This window comes from Phasianus colchicus, chromosome 2 (genome assembly GCF_987193195.1).
Source record: "Phasianus colchicus chromosome 2, bPhaCol1.hap1.1, whole genome shotgun sequence".
Classification (NCBI taxonomy): domain Eukaryota; kingdom Metazoa; phylum Chordata; class Aves; order Galliformes; family Phasianidae; genus Phasianus; species Phasianus colchicus.
The window spans coordinates 52284812-52309359 of record NC_143437.1 but is presented as its reverse complement, the minus strand read 5'-3'; the positions used below and the strand labels follow the sequence as shown (position 1 = coordinate 52309359).

Genomic DNA, 24548 nt, shown 5'->3' with positions numbered 1-24548 from the left:
ATCACACATGCTTAAATGTAGTGCGCTGCATTCAGTATTTCTGGCAGGCTCTGTGTTTTTTATTTCCATGTGTTGTTCTCAATGTATTTTTTCCTCCTCGTAATATCAAGAATAACAAAGAATAATACTAAAACCATTTTGAATCTGGACAAAACTGTTTTCATAAGGTAAGAAATTTCTGACAGTATTAGTTGCAACTGCATTTATATCCACTGATGTCATGTCATTGTTTTTCCCATCTCATTAAAATAATAAGAAATATACTGCATGATCTCTCTAAGAAACAGAATGATGTAGCCAGTATAGCTACAAAGCTTTAAAGAGATTGGATACAAAGCAGGATTTTTTTCTTTTCTTTAAATTAATAGACTGTATCAGTCATATCAATTGGAGTTCAGGATGACTGTTGCCTAGAAAGCAGTGTGTTCTTGTCTTCTGTCATCTTTTGCAAGCCGCTAAGAAAGGAGTTCCTAACCCATCCATCACAGGTTTTTTTAAGGATAGGAGTAAAACACCACGTTCATAGGCAGTGGAAAAACAAAAAGCACTATCATACATTTTGTTTAGAAAACATGTGAAGAGTGATCATTTTGCATTTGAGCTTCTAAAGAACAGGAACAGAAGTCCTGCAGATGGCTTTCCTTTGGAACTCAAAACATGGAAATTATTGTCTGGTGGTTTGCAGTCTCCTTTTTTTGGGATGTTGTGTAACCTAAGGAAATTTGGGCTTTTCAAGGCTGTTATTTTAAATGTACTATTTATATTACAAAAAAACATGACAGTCCAAGTTAATTATTGATTCAATTGCTGACAAACTGAAAGCATAAACAACAACAACAAAATGGAAGATAAAATAACCTTGGAAGAATTTTGTCACTATGAAATCCCCTAGGGGTACTGCTGAATTGTTATTACTTTATATATAGCAGAAATGGGAAAAAGCCTTTGTTGTATTTCAATATAATATTTCATTGGTAAATAAAAATAACATACCCACAAATCAGCAAACATTTCCTCAAAAACCCAGTTGAGATGACATAATGAAATAACCATCCAAATTGCTATTAGTCCAGAAACCAAATTATCCATATTCAGGAAGCATGGAATCACATAAAACTTAAGCATCTGAACCATCCGGGTTAACATCAACCACATTATTACCACTATTGTTTGGCTATTCTTTTTTATCAAAGGTTGAGATTTTCAGAGAATTGGACAAAAAGGTTTGCCCATGTCTTTTTTTTTTTTCCCCTTTATATTAGGAGATGTGTGTGATCAAGCTCTTTAAAAGTCATGGCAAATGTTATTAAAAATACATGGAATTTTGCCAGAGTAAAAAAACCAAACAAACAAGAAACAAAAAAACAGAACAAACAAACAAAAAACACTGAACATTTAGTTCCTTTTTTTTTAATCCAAACTTCAAAAATATTTTCTGATTTTACAGTGAAACTCCAGTCAGTTATAGAAACAAACTATTTCATTTTCATTACATTTAAAAACAAAATCACACAGAAATGACCAAAACCCAAGAAGAACAAAAAAAAAAAGACGACTCTGTGTAACTCCCAGATGCTTTTGGTAATTGATAAAAAGTTCACAATTCAAGTTCTTCCTAACACAAACTGCTAACGGGCTTTGAAAATGTGTAAGAATTTGGGAAAGAGAATTAAATCAGTATTTAAGGATCAGGAGAGATGAAAATATACCACTTCTATACCTGCTGGATAAAAAATGTACAAACAATGCTTTCCACATACTTAGTTTTATAAATTCACTTAGTGCTAACATTATCTCAGGGCTCAGAAGTTCTCTGTGTGTTCTGTTTATTTCAACAGGGTGCAGCCCTATATGGCATGAAAACCATAGCCCACTGTTTCCATTGTTTTGTCCTGTTTGGGGATGTGTGTGGGAAAGGAATGTGAAGAAGAGCATAAAATCAGTGTTCTTCTTCTTTGCCCTTTCTCCTAAAGAGTTTTAAGAAAATCCTATTCATAGTACTCTATGTTTTATGTTTCCTATATTATCTTTTTTTCTTTTTCCTTTCAAGCTAATTCTTGTGGAGGATAAATTCAGAGGAGAGTGTAAGTTGCCGTCTCCAGCCTAATTTCACTTTTTAAGCTGTTGTGGCAAAATAATGGGAGAAGCTGAACATGAAGAAGGCTGTTGGAGAATTTCTCCTGCAGCAAGGCACCATCTCATGGCAGAGGGTAGAGAAAGCCTTTTCTTCACTGCAACTGCTCTTCAGCAGCCCCCGTCATCTTTTTCTATCTAAGACTAATCTAGAAGATTACACAGTAGCTAACAGATGTAGAGGCTGATTGTTTTTGAAACTTTCTGCCATGGCAATGTTGATTTAGGTTGTCTGCTGTTGCTTCCTTTCTATACCAAAGTGGATGTGGCTGTAGCAGGGTTATACTTAAAAAAATATTTTTGTCAACATAGTGTGTTTTGGTTGAGGAACTTTCTGCCAACATAAACTGCCTGTGCAGAGTTAGGTTTAGCATATATGTATAGACATCTGATAGGTATATAGACATTTCTCTTAGTCTTCGTTACATTTTGAGGTCCTAACACTAGTGGCTATAGTTACGACCAGGCAACACAAAAGGTCAGGAGTTTATATGTTTGCACTCTGGCTCTTGCTCTGCATTTAGGCTGGCTAAAGCTTGATTGCAATGGCCTTTAACTTCAGTACAGCATTTTTTTCTGTCCCTCAGTACAGCCGCTTGGCCACTTTATGGACAGCCTTAAAATATGTCTCTGAGCCTGATGAGAGAAAATTGGGCGTCATAAATTTTTAATTTGGTATTTCTGTTTTCCTCTCCTACATAAGTTTTGCCTTCCCCTTTTATTCCTGTTTTGTAATGAGGATGGTGGTACAATGGTTGTATTTATCAGTGGAAAACTACAATTCAAAAGAAACTGCTACACATTTTCCAAGACAGAAACAATTATCTAATAACCATTTCTAGTGCTTTAAATGCTTTAAGACCACTTTTTCCTGCTTATGGAGTGAATTCTCTACTTTGTTCTGGAACTTATACTGCTTCTCATACCCATATTTGCATTTATAATGCATCTGACAGTCATATTATTGCATGTTAATTGCTGGAGTGATCTAATAACTTCCACTTAAAGACTCAGGCATACATATAATTGTCCATAATGCAAGTATGTATCTTCTTATACACTTTTTCAATTCAGAAGTTTTTTATCTCAAGCTTTAATATCTTACTGTTGGTTGTCTTCATATGTGGTGTTTTGGTTTTAATGAAGAACACTAAAAATTGGCTGTTTTGCAGCCTCTCCTGCAGTCATTACATATATCCAGGATTGCCTCTTATCCCAGGTGTAGAATCCAACATTTACTCTTGTTAAAACGTGTGGTTGGTGATTGTCCAGTCCTCCAGGGGCTTGGATTTTTTGTCAAAATCTCTCTGCAACTCTTCTTCATCTTTGAGCAATATAGCAATAGCAATATAGTAGTCTCTCCCTGAAAACAATATATGACAATCCTAGATACAAAGGGAACATGAAGTCATAAACTATTTCTTTTCAAACTGAAAAATTGGTGAGTTTTGCAGTTTATCTCAATTATGTCCACATATCAAGTTTGTTTTGTTTTTTTTTTGTCCGAATTTTAAAAAGTGGTAGAAATGGGTAACTTTCTATATTTACATTTATTCTTTCACACTCTCTGTCAACAGTTCTGCTTATGTGGCGATGGATGAATGGATCTTTGTTTGGTGGGATGCAATTCCTGGAACACTCTACATTCTTTTTACCATAGTTTTTACTGGATGATTATGTCTGCCCAGTAAGGAAGTAATCAGAAATCATCTTAAGCAAGGTTTTTCTGACTTTTTTCCTCTCCTGCATCTGGAAGCTATACTTGAACATCGTTTAACTATCATGTTAGTATACAGGAGCTAAATTTGACATGGCATGTAGCACTGTCATCCTTAACTTCATATCATCATCTTTTGTTCCAGTTAACATTCAGGTCCTTTTAACGTAGTGGTCTTTGTCTACACTAATCTTTTCATGTTGAGTTATTTTGTACATAATAATAGAATATAATTTACTGGTACAGACAAGACTGACTTCAGTTGACATTTTATTTCCATATAAAAATTCAGGGAAAAGAATCCTGTCTTGGCCTAGGTGTCTCTAACCTTTGCAGTTAATGACGCAGTGCGTTTGTTATACTTTGTACTTACTTTGGAAACTGTCTTATTTTTATTGTACAGAGTAGCTGATCTGACACTTTCATTTCTCTGCTTTACCAAAGGAAGACCCATAATTCCCTCCCTGGCCATGGACTATCTTATAGCATTACCTTAATTACTGCTTGGAAGTTGATTGTATTTTTCTCATCCCGTCATTTCCTTCGTTTCATAATCAGGTATTTTTTAGGTCATAGAAAATACTGGCAGCACAGGCGATCCAATTTCAACAAAATGCATTTTGTATTAAACAAACTTATTTGTGTGTATGTCACCTCAGTTCACTCTTCAGTAGAGGTTCTCTGTGTACCTGGGAGTATAGAATCTTTCACGCTTCAGAGGATTTCTTTCCCACCTTTTCCTTTTCTTTTTCTGTTGTTAATGTGAAACCTAAATGGGGCAAACAATCATCAGTATCTTATACTGCAATGAAAGAAGAAGATCTGCTAAATCTCCCTCCTTTCTATTTTGTCTGCACTGGTAACAAGGAACTGGCAAAGTGGGAGAAAAAAGTGAGATAGGCATTCTTCAAAGTTGACCCTGCGGTGTTTGCATAGTTTCTGCTGACTTTGCTAGCATACAAACATAATAATGAACATCCCTGTTCAGTATTAGCAATCTATGCTGTAAATTTCCATCTTAAAAACTTTAGGATGATGCATGATGGCAGGGAACCCACCCTTCCCACTTTAGCTGACCGGGGAGAATTCCCCCCAGATTAGTAGACAATTTTTCAAGTTATTTGGAGAAGAGAGGAAGAAAAAATTGAATGATGTACTGACCTACAATTGCATAAGAAAATCTTTTCTACTGTAGGGATGTTGCCCAGAGAAGCTTTGGAATGTCTGTGTTTGGAGATATTTAGAACCCAGCTGGATGCTGCCCTGGGCAACCTGCTGTAGTTAACACTTGTGAATAGTGGTTTTAAACTAGATGATCTTCAGAGATCCCTTTCCACCTCACTGGTCCTCTCATTTTCTGACTTCAAAGTCACCTTTTCAAACATAAATGGGTCTTAGGCTTGTAAGTTTATCTTTCACTTACTAGTGGAATTAGGCTCTGGGTATATGGATAGCTGTCCCATGCTCAGTGACTTGGGAAATGGATCTTTCAGGAGACTTCAGAACAAAGCAGCAGCTAACATCAGTCCTGATTCAAGGTGACCTTTGCTTAACTGCATATGACCAAAAATAGTGTAATTTGGCTTTTTGCTCTTTTCCAATATGGAGAAATAGAAAAGTGCTGAATATGAGCCATTGTTGCAAGCCCAGAAAAGCAAGATGCCAAATTGTGCATTTGCAAACTTAAGGATATTTGAGCAGAGATTTTGAAAGGTAGGTTACAGGCTGATACATTGAAGAGAGGTCCCAAGCACGTGGAAAAATTACTAATAATGTGTGAGGGAGCAGTGCAAAAGCTTTAGCAGATGTAGCAGCAGCATGCATTGCTGGTCATGTCTGCCTTTGGAAAACTGTAAAGTAATTCTCCACTGATTCGGCATCTCTAGAAAACTGATGATGAAATGTCACTATTCTTCAGGCACTACATGCAGAGCCATCATTGTAATGGCCTCCTTCAGAGATTAACAGCCTTCAGAGGCTGCCACAACACAGACGAGGAAAGGTTATCTTCATATCTCCTCATCTCTGTCTGCTGACAGGGAATTGCTTCTCACTGGCAATACAAGAGAGATTTATGGCCTTTACTCTTCAAGAAAGAGTGTGCTGTGTAACTTGTCGGCCTCGCTTTGTGAATGTTTAACAGGTGTTTGGAGATGCAGGTAGACTGAACATCACTGGTTAGATTACTTATAGGCATGCACAAAAAGGGAAAGAGATGTGGCATAGCTGTAAGAGTTTAATGTTCACCAGTTTTAGCTGTGGAGCTGGAAGAAGGCTTTTGAAACAGTTTGTAACTATATAATTAGTCAAGGTTGATACTCTTCTGTCTATAACTGGCATAGATTACAAGATTTAATTTTGTCAAGTGTCTCTGTGTCTCTTTGAACATTTTAGAAACTTTCTTAACAACTAGGAAAGGAAATAGTGGAGGCCAAAGAGAGTTGCAATTTTTCCATAAACATTTTTTTATAAGCATGGATAAAGGACAGTGCCAGGATATGAAGAAGAGAAAAGCATCTACTGGAGGATGTAGGAAATAGAGAATCCTGTCCAGTGGTGGAGGAGCTGTTCAGCAAAATCAGTCTACTTATTGAAAGAGAAACTTTTGAAACTTAAACGCACAGAGATAAGCAGAAGATATTTAGCACTTAAGAAAAAGCAGCCGTGAATACTTTTTAAAACTTGTTTTTTTTTCTGTTTTTGTTTGTTTGTTTGTTTTTTACATTTTCCTCAGCTGTGTTCCTTCTACAGAAAGAAACAGTATGTTGAGATTAAGGAGGCTGGTTATCACAGCAACCATCAGCTCTTGGGAATAAAAGTTGTGAGAGTACGTGCTGGATAACCACACGGCTAAACTCTAGATTAAAAAAGCAAACTGACTCTGAACAAACTCAAAATTACTGAATTCTAATCCAACTCAGGTAAAAACACAAGCCTAACACCAAATATATGTGGGAATAAGAAGTGAGTTGATCAAACTGTGGCACAGAGTAAGGGCTTATAAAAAAAAAATAATGAGTGACATGGTTTAGTGTAAAAACAAATTATAGATAAGTGTGGCTGAAGTAACAAGGCAGTGCTGTTTTTCCAAATGCTCAGACAGCCATAGAGTCTTGATGAGAATGTGGACAGGATGAATTAATAGAGACACGGCTTTACTAAAATGATCAAATATCTGCCTCTCCAGAGCTGCTTTACCAGCAAGTGTGCCAAGGACTTGGCTTAGAGTGCATTGAGGGCACTGGGACTTGCTTGCTGTAGCATGCCCATGTGCACTTGCGGAGCAGGAGGAACCTCCAGTCCCTTGCAGGGGTGAGAAGGAGTAACAGTTTAGGGCATTGTTTTCCCCAAAACATAACTCTCATCAGAGCTAGAGATAAGCTACTCTTGGCTGTACATAAGGAGTTTGGATTCATATGCTTTCTCTTCACGTAAAGAGCAGCTCAGGAGAACTTGCACTCACTAGTATTAACAGGAGAGGCTGTGTTCTGCCTCAGATCCATCCTCTGAGGAGGCAGGTGTGTTGTGTTGTTGTTTTCTTTTCACCAATAGAAACAGCATAATGCAATAAGGTTTATGACAGCCCACATAAGCCATTATAGACCTCAGGTGAATCAAGACAAGTAATCAAACTAATAGGCATCAGATGATTCATTGTTATTTGTATTGTGTGGCATCCAGAGTCCTCCACTCCCTCATGCTTGGCACTGTACAAGCAGAGAGAGGAGGATGATCCTTACCCTGAATTCTTGCTGTCTAATGAGAGTTTGAACTGCCACAACTTGAATGAGTGGGAGAAGGGCTGAATTTTACTAGCTGACATCAGTAGTGCATGTTCACCTTTGAAGCTAATTTGCTGTTTGCGGGTCCACAAAAGGTTATGGTATCTGCTTTCATGAAGAGCTGTTGTGTGTGGTCATTTGACAAATGTGACACAAGAGCTTCTCTCTATGCTTTAACTAATAGAGCCAAAATTCCTGTTGACGTGATCTGCTTGTCCTCTTGTGTGTGTCCACAGAATCTAATTTACCCTGCCCATTTGGGTAACTTAATTTCTCCTCGTTGTGCATTCTTCAAGACTCATCAAAATTTCAGCGCTGATGTGAAATGGCTGTGTTTTTATGATAATTGTGACCTGGTATTCACAGAGAGTGATATTATAAATAATGAATCATGAGACTGCAGTTTAATACCACTGAGATGACCACAGTGCAACCACATGTTCTGCTTACCGTACATACAGAGCAACAAATCTATATTTGGATTTTTATAATTGCTCTTTAAGAAAAAAATCTAATAGACACAAATCATCCCAAACATGGCTTGCTGGTACTTGTAAGCTAGGTTTTCCCTTATTTGTTTTTAATCATGCTGAAGCATGCTCAAATGATCAGTGATCTCTTCCAGAACTTAAAAACAAAAATTAATTAGCTGTTACAGCGACAGATAGTGATTCAGATTCAGGATATTTTTTCTTCTTTGTTATTCTTTCTAATCATGCACACCTCCAAAGCTGCTAACAGTATTTTGTGTATCTCTGTTTCAAATAGAGTGTCATGTCAACATTTTTTTGTTTCTGGTTAGGACCACTTTCTCATGTATCTCTGTTTTTCCATCATGTTGTTGGCTTTTGCCATGCCCTTTCCTTCTGTTCTCATTTTTTCCTTCCCACTCACGTCTCTTTTCCTCAGCTCTCAGCATGATTTCAGACTAAAGCCTAGATTGGAGCCCATGTGCAAGAAGATGTCTGTAGGATCTTTGGATGCAGTTTGCAACCATGGGAAGTTGCAATGATTGCAGTCCAGGTTGACAGAAAGAGTGAAGCTTCCCACTCACATTTCTCCCTAGGAGCCAGTGATGACTGCAAAGCAATTTCAAGGCTGTCGTGGGAAGAAGGTATCTGTCATATGGTCGTAGCCCTAAAGGAGGCCAAAGATATAGACACAAAGTCAAGAGTGCTCCCATAGCATATTCAGATGCCAAATAGAATTTTTTCCCAGCTAATCCAGGAAATTCAGTGGGCAGTCCTAATTTTGCCTACCCTTCCCTCTTTGCTTCCACTGTTTCCACAATTCAAATTTATATAGATGCAGAGTGCCCTCCCAGGATGTCTGAAGTAGAGAATTCCTCTCACAGTTATGATTCCCTTCCCATCAGGAGATATGTGGTGCTGTTGCAGACACCCGTGTGCCACTGCATGTTGGTGACCTGTCCTATGGGGTCACAGCCCTTGCTGCACGTTAGCAGCCTGATCTTGGCATCCACTGTACTTAACACTTTGTGGTGCTTATTGGCATTCCCTTTATTGCTCAGTCTTGTGTGAGAACCCAACAAAGAGGAAAGTAACCATGAGCACATGTTATTTCTCTTGTGGCAAGCTCTCTCATTCTGTCGTCCCAGCTCCTATAAGCCAGTTGCACCATACTTGGGGCAAATTTGAAGCTTGACCAAACTGACAGTCAAAGCCTCCTCTCTGTATAGCTTCTAACAGCAAGAGGATCCTGATGGTGTTGTCATTCTTGTGCCTACTGCTCAGATTTTTTATATTTTATGCTAACGCACAGGATATGCTAAGCACAAGATGAGGGAAAGGGTGGTTCTTTGATATACATCTGACTGCTACAGATTTTGATTTTCCTTCAGCTAATTGCAGCAGTTGAAGTAGTGAACTCTACAGTTGAGGTAGTGAAGTGGTTTCCAGTCAACATCTCTGTTTCAAACAGTGTTTGTATTCCTGAAACTTTTGCTATCTGAAGTACTTCAAGATCTATTTGTTCTTCATCATAACAAAAAATAAAAATAAAACACATTTTGAAAAAGAAGTGAAGGAGGGAAAAACAGGAATACCCCAAAACAAAATGAGGCAAGTTACAAATGTCACTAGCTGTACAGATAAAGTGGCTTTATTTTGTAAAGTGAAACATAGTATGCAGACAGCCTTTGTGCGGATGTTCATTGTCACTGGCTCTGGCTGTGTGAGTCTCATTAGCAAATGGGGAACATTTGGACAAGCTGATTATTACGCTGAAGTTAAGGGAAAGGATTTGCTTTTCTTTTGTAAACAGTTTACTGTAGGAACACTTTTCATGGTAGTCAAGAGCATAGTTAAGGGTTGTGTACGTTAAATTTACCTTTCTTAGTTCTCAGAGTTTGTGTTTGGCTGTCTGTGAGCTCCGCATGCCATACAGCCAATACTCAGCAGTAGTGTGTGTGTTGAGATGGGCGCAGAACTTAGCCCTCAGTCTTCAACGAGGGAGAGCTCAAGGCAGAGAGGGGCTGGGGCCTGTCCTGAGCGGCAGGGGCTGATTTAGGATAAAGGATGTCCTGGTCCTGGAGTAGTCTCTAATCCTGTCCTGAATAGAGACGGAGCAGGGACACAAGGCTTTGTGTGCAGAGCAGCTTGACACCAAAAAGTCCTTTGCTTGGGGGGAGCTCCTGTGGTTCCTGTGGTGTGTTATGGTTGGAAGGACACAAAGGCAACACAGTAGCTCTGAGGATGTGTTTCCCAGACTAGAATGGGCGTGGGGGAAGTCTGAGGGTCAAAGGCCTGGACCCAGGCATGACTATTTGTTCTTCCTCTTGCCTGTATCGGGCTCTCATCTCCTTCCCACTTCCACAACTCCTGGGTGTTTAGGAAATCAGCTGTGCTTTGCCTGCCTGGCTATCTGCCACAAGGGCATGAGAGGTGAGGTCATGTGGGAGAGCTGGTCCCGGGGAGCCAAGAGGAATGTGGAGCTTGGGCAGCAGCCAAATTAAGATTACTTGTCTCTGGTCATCTGCACCTGTGTGTGTGGGGTGGGGGTATCTGAGGCTGTTGAACTGACTCAGCAGTTGCACACACAAAGGCTGGCAAGGGTTCTTCCCGCTTCTGTTGTCTGCTCAGATTCTCTGCCAACACCCTGTCATTCCCATCCAGGTGCAAGTAATCTGTGTTGGGAAATCAGGAGAACTCATCTCAGGGGATGACGTGAGTCTGATAGAGGGGGAACAACTGCTGAGGCACTCTGTCCAGAAAATATAGGCTATTTGTGAAAAACATGCCTGCTCTTACAGTCTGTGTCCAGGAATGGAATCTGGAGGGAATGGGGGTTTCTGAAACCTTGTCCTGCTTTTGACTCAGGCCCATAAAAGGAGGGGTCTGCAGTGATGAGGAGGATCTGTTGTTGCCATAATACCTGTGCTGTGCTGTTTGTACTGCAGCCAGCTCAGAAGGGCTTCCCTGAGTCGCAGTGATGGCCTGGGCCTGTAATGTGAACAGAAAAGGAAAACGTTGGGATTTTTATCCACCATCTGAAGTGTACTTGGATGCTGGATACGTGCTCCCAGCAGCCCCTGCTCTTGAAACAGACAAGAAAAATAATTTGTAGATGGCTGTAGAAGGAAAATGGGCAAAATCAAAGCAAGACAAATGCAGTGTGATGCATCTTTTTATGAACAGATAAATGTTGTGTTTAAAAATGCTTATAGTTAAGTTTGCGTAACAGTTTTTAACTTCACCAGGATAAAAACTTGTACCTTTGAGGAGTCACCATCCTCTCGATCTTTTCAAGAGAGAACTTCAGAAATCAGAGGTCAGGCGTTTATCAAAACTGGATTATGAGAAAATGTATATGTTGATATTAAAGGTATTCTAACACCTTCATCCTTTAGAGTAAGGGGTTGAATTTTGCTAAAAAGACAATGTTGCTTATCTTTCATGTATCTACCAAGGGTCAGTTTAACTGCAGGCTTCTGAAGTCCCCTCTTACTCCACGCACGCTTGTTTCAACTGTGCAGCTGGTTCATTAGTCCCACAGAGGTGACATTTCCCCAGGCTCCTAGTGAGGACCATGTTGCAGATGTACCATGCACTCAAAAGGACTGAGAATACTGCCGCCTGACGTGGAGTGGTGCACCACATCATTGTCTCACTCCTCGTCCTCGGGGATAAAATACAATTTAAAATGGTACAAAGGTTGAGATAAGGGCAGGATGATAACTCACCAATTATTGTCATTAGGTAAGCAGACTCTGCATAGAGAGATTAATATATCTATTGATAGCAGTTTAGAGCAGTGGAACTCTGAGGACTGCTCTGAAAGTAATGCCTCCAATGTTATTATGTTGGCCCACAACATCAGAGGCAAATGTTAGTGCTACGGCAGTAGAGCTGACATCTGAATCTTCCTGCTAGTATTCCATTATATTTCGTTGCCCTGCAATAGATGGCAGCAGAGAAGTAGTCTGACAAAATGGTATCGGACATGGAAGTGCAAAGCAAAGGTGTGTCACTGAATTCCTCCATGCATAAAAAATTGCACCCATAAACATTCATCGATGCTCGCTGAATATGGAGACCAAACAGTAGGTGAAAGTTGGTGAAAGTTGGACTGTGTGAGCAACATTTTCCTAGCAAGTATGCCATCATAGCAGCTATGAAACAGTAGGTCAGATCTGCGCTAGTGCAGATTATTATGAGCATGGCATGCAGGCTGTTGTACATCACTGGTGAAAATGCGTGGCTAATGGTGGTGACTGTGTTGAAAAACAGCTTTTTTGGCTGTTTAAGGCTACAGCTTAATCACAGAATCACCAAATGACCCATGGTGGAAAGGTCCTCAAGGATCATGAAGCTCGAACCCCCCCCACCACAGGCAGGACCACCAACCTCCACATTTAATAGTAGACAGGCAGCCCAGGATACAGGGGAATGGGAGCAGGGGAATGGGGGCTGCAGTGAGTCCATAACACTTTGTCTCTGCTGTTTCTCCATGGTCACTGTCTTCTCTTGCTCCATGTGGTGTCCTTTGCACAGGATGACATCCTTTCCAAACTGATCCTGTGTGGACGTCCCACAGGCCGCAGTTCTCCAAGCACTGATCCAACATGAGTTTGTACCATAGGGCCCATCCTTCAGCAGTGTCCCCCATGGCAAGCAGCTTCCCCAGACCTAATGCTGCACTGCGAGCTCCTCCATAGCTGCATGTGGAGATCTGCTCCACACGGTGCCCACAGGCTGCAGGGGGACAGCTTGCACCACCATGGGCCTCTCCTAGGCTGCAGGGAACTTCTGCTATGTGCCTGGAGCACCTCCTGCCCTCCTTCTGCACTGATCTTGGTGCCTGGAGGTCTGTTTCCTCACATTACCTCACTCCTCTCACCTTGGTTCGGTTCACTGAGATAACAATTTGTTTTTCCTCCCTTTTTGTCTCTAGAATCAGCTATCCTCAGAGTAGTTCTGATCAAATACATCCATAGAATTTAAAAATAACATGCTTTTCTAAAAAAATAATTTGTAGGTTTGCTGCAACATGCAGATCCAAGTGATGTAATGTGTTTACAGGCCGTCAGGTTCATTGCCTTTGACAAATTAAATAGCAACATTCAAGCTACTTGCTAGACTGATTTCCTTGCGAATCTTGTATAAGAGACACCCCTTCCCATGCGGAACTGAAATCATGTTACACTTTGTTGGTGCTGTGATATGCCAGAGCTCTGAATTGGAGTGTTTGGTTCCATATCTCTTTGAGTTGTAAACCTATCTCTTCTGCATCCATACCTGATCTTTGGTGATGACCAGTGAGCGTGGAGGATAAAAAATAAACAGCTTGGAAAGACAGAGAGCAAATGCCAGATTTTGCACTTGGGACAAGAAGCAACTCTGGATATATGTATGGACTAGGGAATGAGAAGCTGGAGGGCAGCCCTGTGGAAGGGGATCTGAGGGTTCTGGTTGCTGACAAGTGGAACATGAGCCAGGAGCACACCCTGGCATCCAAAAAGGCCAACTGTATCCTGGATGCATCAAGTCCAGCACTGCCACTAGGCAAGGGAAAAGGCTGTCCTGTTCTGCTCTGCTCTGTGTGGCCTCACCTTGAGCACCGGGTGCAATGTGAGAGGGACATAAATAATTAGAGAGCATCCAAAGGAAGGCTGCAAAGATGGTGAAGGGTCTGGAGGGCCAAAAGGATGATGAGTGGCTGAGGTATCTTGTTTTGTTCTGCCCAGCAGAGGAGCTGAGGCCTCATGGTGGCTGCAGCTCCTCACAGGGAGTGAAAGGCAGCACTGAGCTCTGCTCTCTGTGAGAGCAACAGTGCCCGAGGGAATATACCTGTGTCAGGGGAGGGACAGGTGGGGGTCAGGGAAAGAGTCTGCACCAGAGTGTGGTGGGCATGGAAAAGGCTGCCCAGGACAGTGGTCATGGCCCCAAGTACCAGAGTTCAAGGAGTGTTTGGACAGCACTCTTGGATGGATGGGTTGGCTTAGAGTTTCAGTGCCTGTGTATGTTCCTGTGATTCCCAGAATTTGGGATCTCTGAATCCTAAGCCTCAAATAGTTGCAAATCAGAGTAGTCAAATGTACTTTGCCAACTCTTCCTAGTAATTGGCCTTCTTATACTCTTAAAATAAAGGCTCTGCTTTAGATAGCAAGTGCACAGTTGATACAGGGATTTCTAGGCCCCGTGTGCTGCAGCAGAAAGGATTAGCCAACACAGTGAAGCTGAGAGGTAGCTTTCATGCCTTCAGGGTACAATGGACTAATGGGAGTTTGTTCAATTGAAATAAAATCAGGAACTCAATTTGATTCCAGACAGCTTTACGAAGAGGGTCATTCAGAACGCAGACAGGCACTCCAAGCTACTGATGCCATTTCTGTTTAGATGAACTGCATGGAGTTCTTTAAAAGCTGTAATTATTCTCTAATTCCCTAGTCAACTTTTGGGGCACAGTGCAAGACTTCAAAGCTTCTCCCTTGCAGTCCATAAAAAATTATGTAGGAATTGAAGTGAATGTAGGCAGAAGAACAGCTCATCCTCCTGAGCTTGCAGCATGGGAAGATTTTCCATATGCATGAATTAGGTATTGATAGCTCTTACACCCTTCTCTGCATTAGAATCAGCTAAGAAGGTAAATTAGACGGACAGAAATTCAGTCATAACCAGTTCCCTAATGGCTCTGCTGTCCTAAGCAAAATTTTTATGCGGACACCAATCTGACAGAGCAGCCAGTGAACCATATTTTGCTCTACACTTCTGCTCTCTTTATTCTCAAGTACTTGAAATAACACTCTCAAGTATACTTTTCCAGCCGCAGTGTGGTAGTGAGGGTCTGGCGCCCGGAAGATATCGCGTTGTACGGGAAGACAGGGTCCCCCTCCCGATAGCCAATAGCGTTCAGTGCCCAGGTTATACAAGGCTGTTTCTCCCGCCAATAAACGCCATTTGCCGTCCACCACATTGGTGTCAGCGAGCCGATGGACCAAGCGACCTGGGATTGGTCGCCGTGCCGTTCCCGAACCAGGTCGCCACGCCTACGATAGGCAACACCGCAGAATTATCGACTTCATGTTATTTGCCATGGGAATTCCATTATCTGAAGTGAGACAGTTGTGTCACCCAGAGATGAATTGTCAGAGACAAAATAACCAAGTATAACAGAACCATATGCTTAGTAACCTAATTAAGCAGCATGTTTATATTCCATTAAAATATAAGACCATTTCAGTTTTATTTCCTGGTATGCATTTTAATTTTGCTGTCAGAAGTATAAACAGTCATGGAACTTTTGTCCCTCGGTACCTGATGCTGTCAGACTTCTAAAATACAGCTAAGATGTGAGATGTTGTGGCGTGTCAGTAGTGCACCCTGCACTTCTGGGGGAAAAGTGCCAGTGAAAATTATTTCACTGTTGTCTTAATTCTCTATATTATTTTTCCATATCATCTCATAACTCAGTTAAGCAAACTATATGCTTAGGAAAAATGAAGTGTTTTTAATTAAGCTAATTAGTCAATTTGTGGTAATGTATAATGAAATAGTCACAGTATAGTGCAATTATATTGGGCAATATCAGAACAGCATGGCACAACGTTAATCACAAAGCAAAACTGTAGAGTGAAGTTGTTCCAAAGCAGTTCCTGACAGGATGCAGCGTTGTCCTGCCAAACGCAGCATGGTCTCAGAAAAAAAGACTGCCCAGACCTTTGACCATCAGTTTGCAGAATTGTGTGCACAGACAGGCACGCACAATATCTCTGCACAACTCCTAACTTGAACTTGTATATACATGAACTTAAATTAATCAAAAAGTAAAATTCAGAGTTGAAGAGAAAGAGTGGTGTGAAATTGATGGGGAATGACAGAATTTGCCAGTTAGGAGGACGAAGATGGAGAAGTTTGATGCAGTGGGTGTATAATTAGTGCAGTCTGACAAAGAAGAAGCATTTGCAGGATGTGTTGTGTCAGTTCTTTTTCTGGACAACATTTTGATTACATGCAGTAGCAGAATCTAGTAAAATGGCATCTATTTATATGTAGGGAATAAAGGAAGTGCGCAGCTTTTGGAAAAGAACATGGATTTAGTCAAATACTTTCAGTCTATGGGCCTGCCACTAAAACTGACTGCTGTTTGAACTACACGTCAGCTATGGTAGTCCTGCAGGAATGGCATGGGCCATAGGGCTTCATTGAATGCACTGTCATTCAGTCTGAAGCCTGTTAAATCAGCACCTGAAATTTACATCAGTTACTGAGTTCATCCATAAGTCACTGGTTTTACAGACTTTCAGGAGATTGGACATTTGTCCAAGCTCATGCTTAAGAAACAAAGGTACAACATTTTTCTATAAATTTCTTAAGTAGGATAGGAGGAAAGTGTGTGCTATGTTGTCAGTAACAGGAATGTATTTGTCAACCATCGTAAAAAGTACAGTTTTGTTGAAATCAGTTTGGTAATCAGACATGTATGAGGTACTATTAGTGATTTATAGTCACTTTGAGATATGGTAGTCTGCTTATTTATATTAACTAATTTAAATTAATATAAATAAAATCGGTTTTTTAAATAATATGCAGGAATACATTTTTGTGTAGATTTACATGTATTGCATATATTTGTAATTTAATAAGTAGACAAGGAATGCCACTACCCCTCTTGTGTAGCCTTATATTTCCAGGCTTTCCATGTGAGTGGGATCATCTGAGCCAAATATGAGGAAGACAGTTCCACTCAGACACACTGCTTATAAGAAGAAAGCTCCAGGGATGGGGTTAGTCTTTTAAATTAGCTCTTCAGACTTCTTCCAGTCGGGATCTTTCCTCTTTTGATGTCCTCAGATGCTCCTGAGGACTATGGGGGCTGTTGTGAGCTCAGCTCACAGCCGCTTGCCAGTCCCATTGGGTGCCATTTCCTCTTCAAAGAACTGTTCTTGCAGCTGCTCCGCTCTGTGCAGGGAGCGGAAGCCTTTGAAATTGCTGCAGATTCAGAGCACTGTGTGTTGGAATAACTAGCATCAAAAAGGAGAGGAGAAGAAGTGCTTATATCTGTTTAAATTAATTATAGAGGCTCCAGCAGAAATGTGAAGGCAAACAGATAGATGAGACCTGATTTGTGGCATGCTCTTTAGCAAATTGATTGTTAAAGTATGCGCTGACTTTCTGCTTCCTGCCCAGAATGAAGCAGCCATGCCAAAAATACTTTTAACAGGAAATGTTCTCCAATGGGACAGAAGCACAGACCGTGTGAACAGTTCAATAGCTTCAGTGCTGCTAGGCAGCACCACAGCAAGTTTAAATTTTCTACTGCTTTTATGAGTAGGTCCAAACCTCTGAACACCATGAGCTGTTCACTTTAAAAATTATTCCTGATACATCAGGAAAGGGTGAAAGCTTTACTTCCATCCCAGGCAGCTCTGAAGCTTCCCTGACCTGCCTGAGTGTCACAACTGTCCCTGCAGCAGCCCAGAAACTCAGCAAAGGAGAAGTCCCCTTTCTGTCTAGGGTATGTCTTCCATGAGGGATGCTGCACAGTGATGCTCAAGCTCAGCAGTGCTGGCAGATGAGCTGTGGGTAACAGTGTACCTTACCAGGTGAGCATGAAGTGGGCTCACGAGACCTTTATTGAAGACTATCAAAATCATTGTGGACAGTGCTGAAGAACAGAATTCAGAGGGGTTTGATTGGAGCTTTTTGGCCTGCAACTCAGCTTTGTTTCTTCCAGGTGTGATGGAAGGGAAGAATAATCTTTCCTCAAACTGAAAAAGCACTGAACTTTTCCATCAAGAAGAGCTAGGGGAGCACCAAAATACAGCAGAATTTTTGCCAGCTCCCCAGAAATCCTGCAAGGCCAAGGCTCACGGCAAGTGCAGACTGTTCTGTATGTTAAGTGAGAGAGAGATTATGCAGCACCCACTTTGAGAGGAGTCTGTGTGTCCTTGGCTGTGTGGTGCCAGCATCCTTCCTATGAAGTCACAAGAAGCAAAGAGCTTAGGTTCAAATGTCATGCCAAAAGGTGGCTCCACACTTAGCTGTAAGGTTCAGAGGTTTTGTCTGAAAGTAACTGACGTACAGGAAGGCACCTCATCTGCATGTCTGATTAGAGAAAAGATGTAGTATTTTTTATACCTGCTCTCAGTAGTTTAAGTAGACTTTGAAAAGAGATGGTTTGATTTTGGTTGCTTCACTCATTCCTCTCTCTTGCTTTGATTTAGGACACTTTGGTGACATGGTACCAATACCAGAAACTGATCTCAAAGGTCTGGACTGATCTAATATTAGCAGCTTTTTAGCTGGTATCTCCTCATTCCCCAGTTGACACTTGAAAGGACAAAGCAGTCATTTAGCCATAGCATCTCTAATCTGTTTGCCCCAGTGTTGGGCCTTGAATTTGTACTTGTTTTAGAGACAGGGGAGAGCTGCAATAATACTGTCTTGACATCTGAGACTCAGGAGAGGTTCATTGAACCCTTAAGAAGTATACACTGCTGGAATTTTCAGGAAGGACCCTGAAGGATTTGTTCATGTGTGGGTGTCATCTGGGGAGACTAAAGCAGGGCTCTGAGATCTTGTTAGAAGGAGGCAGCATTCAGGGTGTGAGCTTGGACAGCTGTGGAGCTGCTGGCTGTGTACAGAAAGAAGGAACTTTCCAGGTTTGCATTACAGAATCCTTCAGCACCTGGTGAGCGAAGGGAATAGGTTAATTTAGGGGCAATGGTGGAGGTGGTTTTTCTTGCAGCTTACCAGTCTTCATAGTATATTCTATCTGTAGTGTTTTTCTCAGCCTGTTACATTTGGCTGCACTAAATGAGAATGAATTTATAATCCTTTACTTTTGGAGGAGGTGGAGGAAGGCAGATGACTACAGAACCTCTTATAGAATATTATTATGAAAGAAGTGTAAATTACCTCCTAGCCTCTCATGCTGTTAAAAAAATTGATTTGAATGACATTTTCAAGGTGTTATTTCTAAGACATTCAGCAATTGCCATTCATCCATGAATGGTTAGTGAGATGAATAACAAAAACTGATTTAGGATTCATAGGAGGAAGTGTTAAAAAATAACATTTGGCAGAAAACAGTGGTTATACGAAATTCTCTTGTATATCTAAACTGCACGAAGGTTATCTAAGTGGTTTAGGTAATACAGTCATTGTGAAAAAAGATTATTTGAGCCACAGAGTGGCTGGTTGTTTTCAGTTCCATATGGACTGTAAGAGTCATCTAGCTATCAAATGCAATATAATCTATGGCAGCGTTGCTTTGAAGGAAATAAAATAGGCCCTCTCTGCTGGCCATTCTTCAGGTAGGTAAAATATAGCAACACTGACTCGGAATTTACTCATCCTGTCAGCAAGCAAACATCAGTATTCAAACACGAGGAGAGAGGAAGGAAAGCAGAGTGAATCTTAGAGGGCTTCATCTTTGTGTGGAAGCCTTGAGAATAGCTGACCTGCCAAAAGACACGTACATTTACAGGGTAGTTAAACATAGGCTTTAATAAAAACTTACAGCAGATTTCCTTCTGCTAGAGTGGTTCAAGAAACCAGAATACTTTATCAGGATCTTAAGACAATCCACATAGTTCTTATACATATGTGCTTATGGTGAAAACAACAGTGTGTTATTTTGCAGATGCTTGACATTTTGCTGAATTCTTAGCTGTAAATGCTAGAAGTTTTATATAGATAAGATATACTAATGTATCTACATATGATGGTTATAATTTAAGTATATTATGTAACTTGTTTGAATTTCAAATGTTTGTACTGATAGCACTTTATAGTTGAAAGGTTTCTAAAACTTAATAATTAAAAGTTATTTCTGACAAAAAAAAAGTCTGTCTTCAAGAGGAAACTTATTTTTCATAATTGTTGTTTAAATCTCTGTTTTTTCACCAGAACTTAAACTTCAGTGCTTTGGACTTTTACCATTATGGGTTTTCTTCCTCTCATTTTATCTTTCTCCTGTTTCTCTTTTTCATATTACTAAAGGAAAAAAAAAAAAAAAGAAGTGATATCCAGGAACTTTCCTCATCTTTCGTTCTTCCTTAAGAAAAGATTGAGGGAGAATGAAAAGCTGAAATTGAAATGAGAAAATGCTGGAAAGCTGTGTATCTTCACTTTGAAATGCACAGCTCGTATGTTATGTATTCAGACTGTGTCTGTGTCAGCCTCTAGGCTAAGATACATCCTACACAAACATCATTATCAGTGCTGAACTTTCATCTTATAGTGTGGATTCCCGAACCTTATATCAGTAAGTAATCAGTTAAACAAATATTTTGGAGTTCCTTACAAGGACTGCTTCCTAATACTAAAGGAATAGGCTCCTAAGGAGAGGCTTAGAGCACTTAATAAAAAGTAGTTTTATTCCACCTATCCTCTTCTGTAATGTCTGTTTACAGAGCATGCTTTGACTCATATGTTCTCCATCTGCTCTGTCTATCTGTATGCTTTTGCCTCACACATGCCTGCTTGAGATGGAAGGTAACTTGCCCATCTCTCATAGAGAAGTAAGCAGGGATCATAAATAGTTTGTGCTGTATTAGTAGTGAGAACTGCGTCTTAAGATGGATTCTGCACTTTGCCTCCCTGCTTTTATGTTCCCTGAGCTTAGGGTGCTTGGTAGATTTGTTTGGTTTTTTTTTGTTTTTCACCACTGTTTCCTTTTTATTTTTTTTTTTTTTCATTTTTTTTTTCTTGCTAATCATCCTTCCAAGACTGGGAAAATACTGGCCTTCACAGTCTTAAAAATACCAGTGATGTGGCTCATTTAATTTTCTCTCACTGCACATTTTAATACTGAGCATCCTTCAGCTTCCATGAGCTTTCTTCCTAAGAGCACTTAACAGCTAGCCTGTGTTTAGAAATTCTGCTTCTTGCTGTGGCTGTGAATGACGAGGCTGCTTCACTTGTAGCTGGTACTGGGGCAGACCATTAAAAGGATGAGCCAGGGAATATAGTCCCTACAAAAGGCCAGACAAGACTTCCAGTGATAAAGCCCATGTTAATACCAGTCCTTTCACCATGCTGCACAAATGCAAATAGAGGAGCAGAGCAGCACCCAGACAATATGAGGTTGGAAGCAGAAAGGTAAAGAGAAGTTTTGTAGGGGAAAGACAGGTAAAAGTTAGACAGAGAAAGAATGCTTCAGGTATTGATGACTCTTCCCAAATGAAATCAGTGCTAGAGGTTTCCCTACTCTCAGTACCACCAAGGGACCAAAATGGTGGTTGAAGTGATTTAAGACTCCTTAGAGGACAGAAAGCATAGTATAATGTACTGACAACTGTTGCCATATTCTAGTTAATCTACTTTTTGTTTCCCCATTTTCAGCCCCAAGCAGCTTGAAGACTATTAAATACATCTGGAATATATAAATGAATGAATAGACTGCCATTTGCAAATCCTCACCCAAAATGAAAGAATGTGGCTTCTTATTAAATGGGAGATTATTACTGTCCCAACATAGTCAGCAGTGTTAGCAATGAATCCAGCAGAATTAAGGAGCTTTCTGAATGCTTTGACAAATAGAGTGCTAATATCTTTGATGAAAAATGACTTTTAGCAAGGTCTTCCAAATATTTTCTCCTATTTAAACTGTATTTCAGTCCCACTAGATGCAGGAATTCTAGTAGATACTGTGACATTTTTTCAATATTATTGTTCAATTATTTTACCACCAGCAGTGGTCACATACTAAATTCAGGCTATTTTTAAATGAAAAATGGCTTTTCAGTTAAAAACAAATAAGTGCTTTAATTATTTGTTTTTATTTTAAGAGGAAAAATAGAATTGTTTTTTGTAAATGTTTTTCTTTCTTTCAGGATTAAAGAAAACCTGAATCCACATTGTTTCATTTCTCAAAAATATATTTTTGTATTAACTCTCAGGTATGAATTTACAGAGAGGAGCTGTTGACCTCTCCCAGGTGCAGATAAGAACTCCCCACTCTTTGGCAAAAAAAAAAAAAACAAACCCAAACAATCCATCACCTGTAACATACGCTGGTGGAAATACGTTAGAGAGTTCCTTAATACCTGGCCCCTAGGCCACAGCACCTGCCCTTGCATGGGGCTCTGTTGAGAGAGCTACTCTGCCTCACCTGCTGCTACTTTTCCTCTGGGCAGAGTGGGACAGCTTTCTTTTAGCTTGGTGAAGGGGAGCGATCAGTAGAGGTGGTTTCCTGAAGGATCAAGGGGCAGTTCTTAGTGCTGGCACTGATGTAATGTGTGCAAATCACTTACAGTTTTGATCACTTAGTTGTCTTTAAAAACACAGTGTTTCCCTGCTCTACAGGAGTACCAGAGGCTGGCTGCTGTTTGCTGGTTCCCTGCTCTTGTGTGGCAGTGAATGGCTGTGCAGATGGCACTAAGGTTTGTGGTTTGTCCATAGCCACTATGAGGTCATCCACCAGTATTGCTGGAGAAGGATACCTATTAGGATATCTAGAAGGATATCTATTAGCTTTTTCAGTCTTGTGGTTATTTCTAAATGTGTTGTGACTTTTCCTAGGAAGGGGAGATTGGAAACACTCCAGGAGCTCCTTCCCAAGTAGTACAGTGATCTGCCTGGTTCCCTAATGTATTGTTACATCCTTTCTGCTTCCAAAGATATGCCTAGCTGAAAGCATGCCATGAATCCTTGAATCCCAATCACACGAGTAGCTGGGATGCATGCTGCAAACCTGGGCTTACATTCATGGCCCCTTCTAAAGTTGCCCTGGAGCTGATGACCATTAGTTTTAATTCCCAGCTGCTCTCTCCTTTCAACAGCAGGGAGAGGTCAGAACAAGAATAAATTTCTCAGGCAACAGCCCAGATATTCCTCTGGCTTTTTTGTGTTTCCTCTAGCGTGTCAATATTGACATTTACAAAGACAGATGCACTCATATTTGATAAAACTATTTTAAATAATGTACTTTCATTGGGTGTTTAAACTATTGGATTTTATCCACGTGATTTTCTTCTGCTGCCGTGAATGGATGAGGTCAGTACCTTCGAGCCCTGGTCTAGCTGTGGACCTCACACCAGGACTCTTCCAAGTTTGACCTCCTGACATCCAAGAGGTGTGGTGATGTGGGCTGGGCCCAGTCACATTCCAGAACAAAATCCATCATGGAGATTTTCTTTTACTCTGGTGTAGACAAGATTCTCTTTGTCACTTCTTTACCAAGAAAGTATTTTTACATATATTTCATTTTCCTTTCAACAGAAACGAGGTAAAGGTTAAATGGAATTTTTTATAGAGCATAGTGGCAATCGAAAGTTCTAATTGTTAATAAAACTAAAGTATATCTTCATCATAAGGAATTATATTATGGTAATCCCTGCTGATCACATAGTGGCTGGGGGTTATCTAGGCTCTCAGTATGCTTCTTGCCCGTTTGTTGAAAGGTCTTGAGTTTTTTGGTTTTGTTTTGGTTTTTTGTTTGTAGTAAAATGGCAACATGGTAAAATGGTAACTCTTATTCCTGAGATAAGAAGGCAGTGTTATGCATATACTGGAGTTTCCTGTCTGAAGTTCAGGATTTATCGAAGTACCATAGTATAGTTTTGAGCCTTTCTGTCATAGTTCAGCAGGTCTTAGACATCTTATCCACAAGCCTATCTTTTCCTTATGTTTTAATTTTATTCTAGAATGGTGAGCTTTAAGAAGTTGGTTTAGAGCTAAAAGGATTACTAAACAAAAAGACCCCACAGTTTTGTAGGCTAACAGGTCAAGTAATTAAAACACTAATACCAGTCAACAGCCAGATACTTTCGCGGTGTGAAGTGTAGTAGCACACTAAGAATGTGTTGTAGCTGCAGCAGAGGAAGAGGAACAAAAGGACCAAAGTTCACAGTCTAGCATCAGCCTACATCATGTAACCCATTTATCAAGTGCAGTTGCCAGTAAAATGGGCCAGGTTCAATCATTTTGTTGCTCTTGCTGAAAATAGCACTGGGTCAGGACCCCACATAGATACTTGCAGAAGTGTGCATGTCCCTAGTAAGCAGTGCTTAGCTACTTGAAGGCTATGGCTTCCAGGGCTTAAAGCAACGGCATCCTTACTGGTGAGATTAAAAAACAAACATGTAACATGAGGAAGTTAGTGATAATAAGTCAACAGCATTAGGTAAGTATTTTCCTCAAGGCATGTCTTTGCAATGTCCTTAATTCAGTCTTCCTTGCAAGGTCTGGCTGAGTAGCTTCCATCCTTGCTTTCTCTACCATGTACTCTTCACACTTGGTTGTCCTAGCTTGTTGCAGATCCAGATATGTCTTTAGCTTGTGCAGCTTAGGTGGCTGTGGCTGCTGCTCTGCTTCTGAACGTGAAGGTCTTAACCAGCCTTTCTCAACTAGCCTGTTTTTTTCAGCAGGTCATCTTACCTTACCTTCTGTGTCCATCCCACCAGCCACTCTGGTTCCCACACCAGGACCTCAGTTGGGTTCTCTTGTCCT

General features: G+C 40.5%; 1 protein-coding gene and 1 long non-coding RNA gene across 2 annotated transcripts in view; one reads left to right on the top strand and one right to left on the bottom strand.

The window, feature by feature from the left end:
* Positions 1-24548, top strand: part of AIG1 (androgen induced 1) — a 118881-nt gene that overhangs the window by 69965 nt on the left and 24368 nt on the right. The gene's annotated exons all lie outside the window — the stretch shown is intronic.
* LOC149919026 (uncharacterized) lies at positions 3616-10721 on the bottom strand. The gene is made up of 2 exons (XR_016464335.1): positions 5016-10721; positions 3616-4619 (listed from the first exon to the last, which is right to left on the bottom strand). It is a non-coding gene; the product is annotated as an uncharacterized LOC149919026 (long non-coding RNA).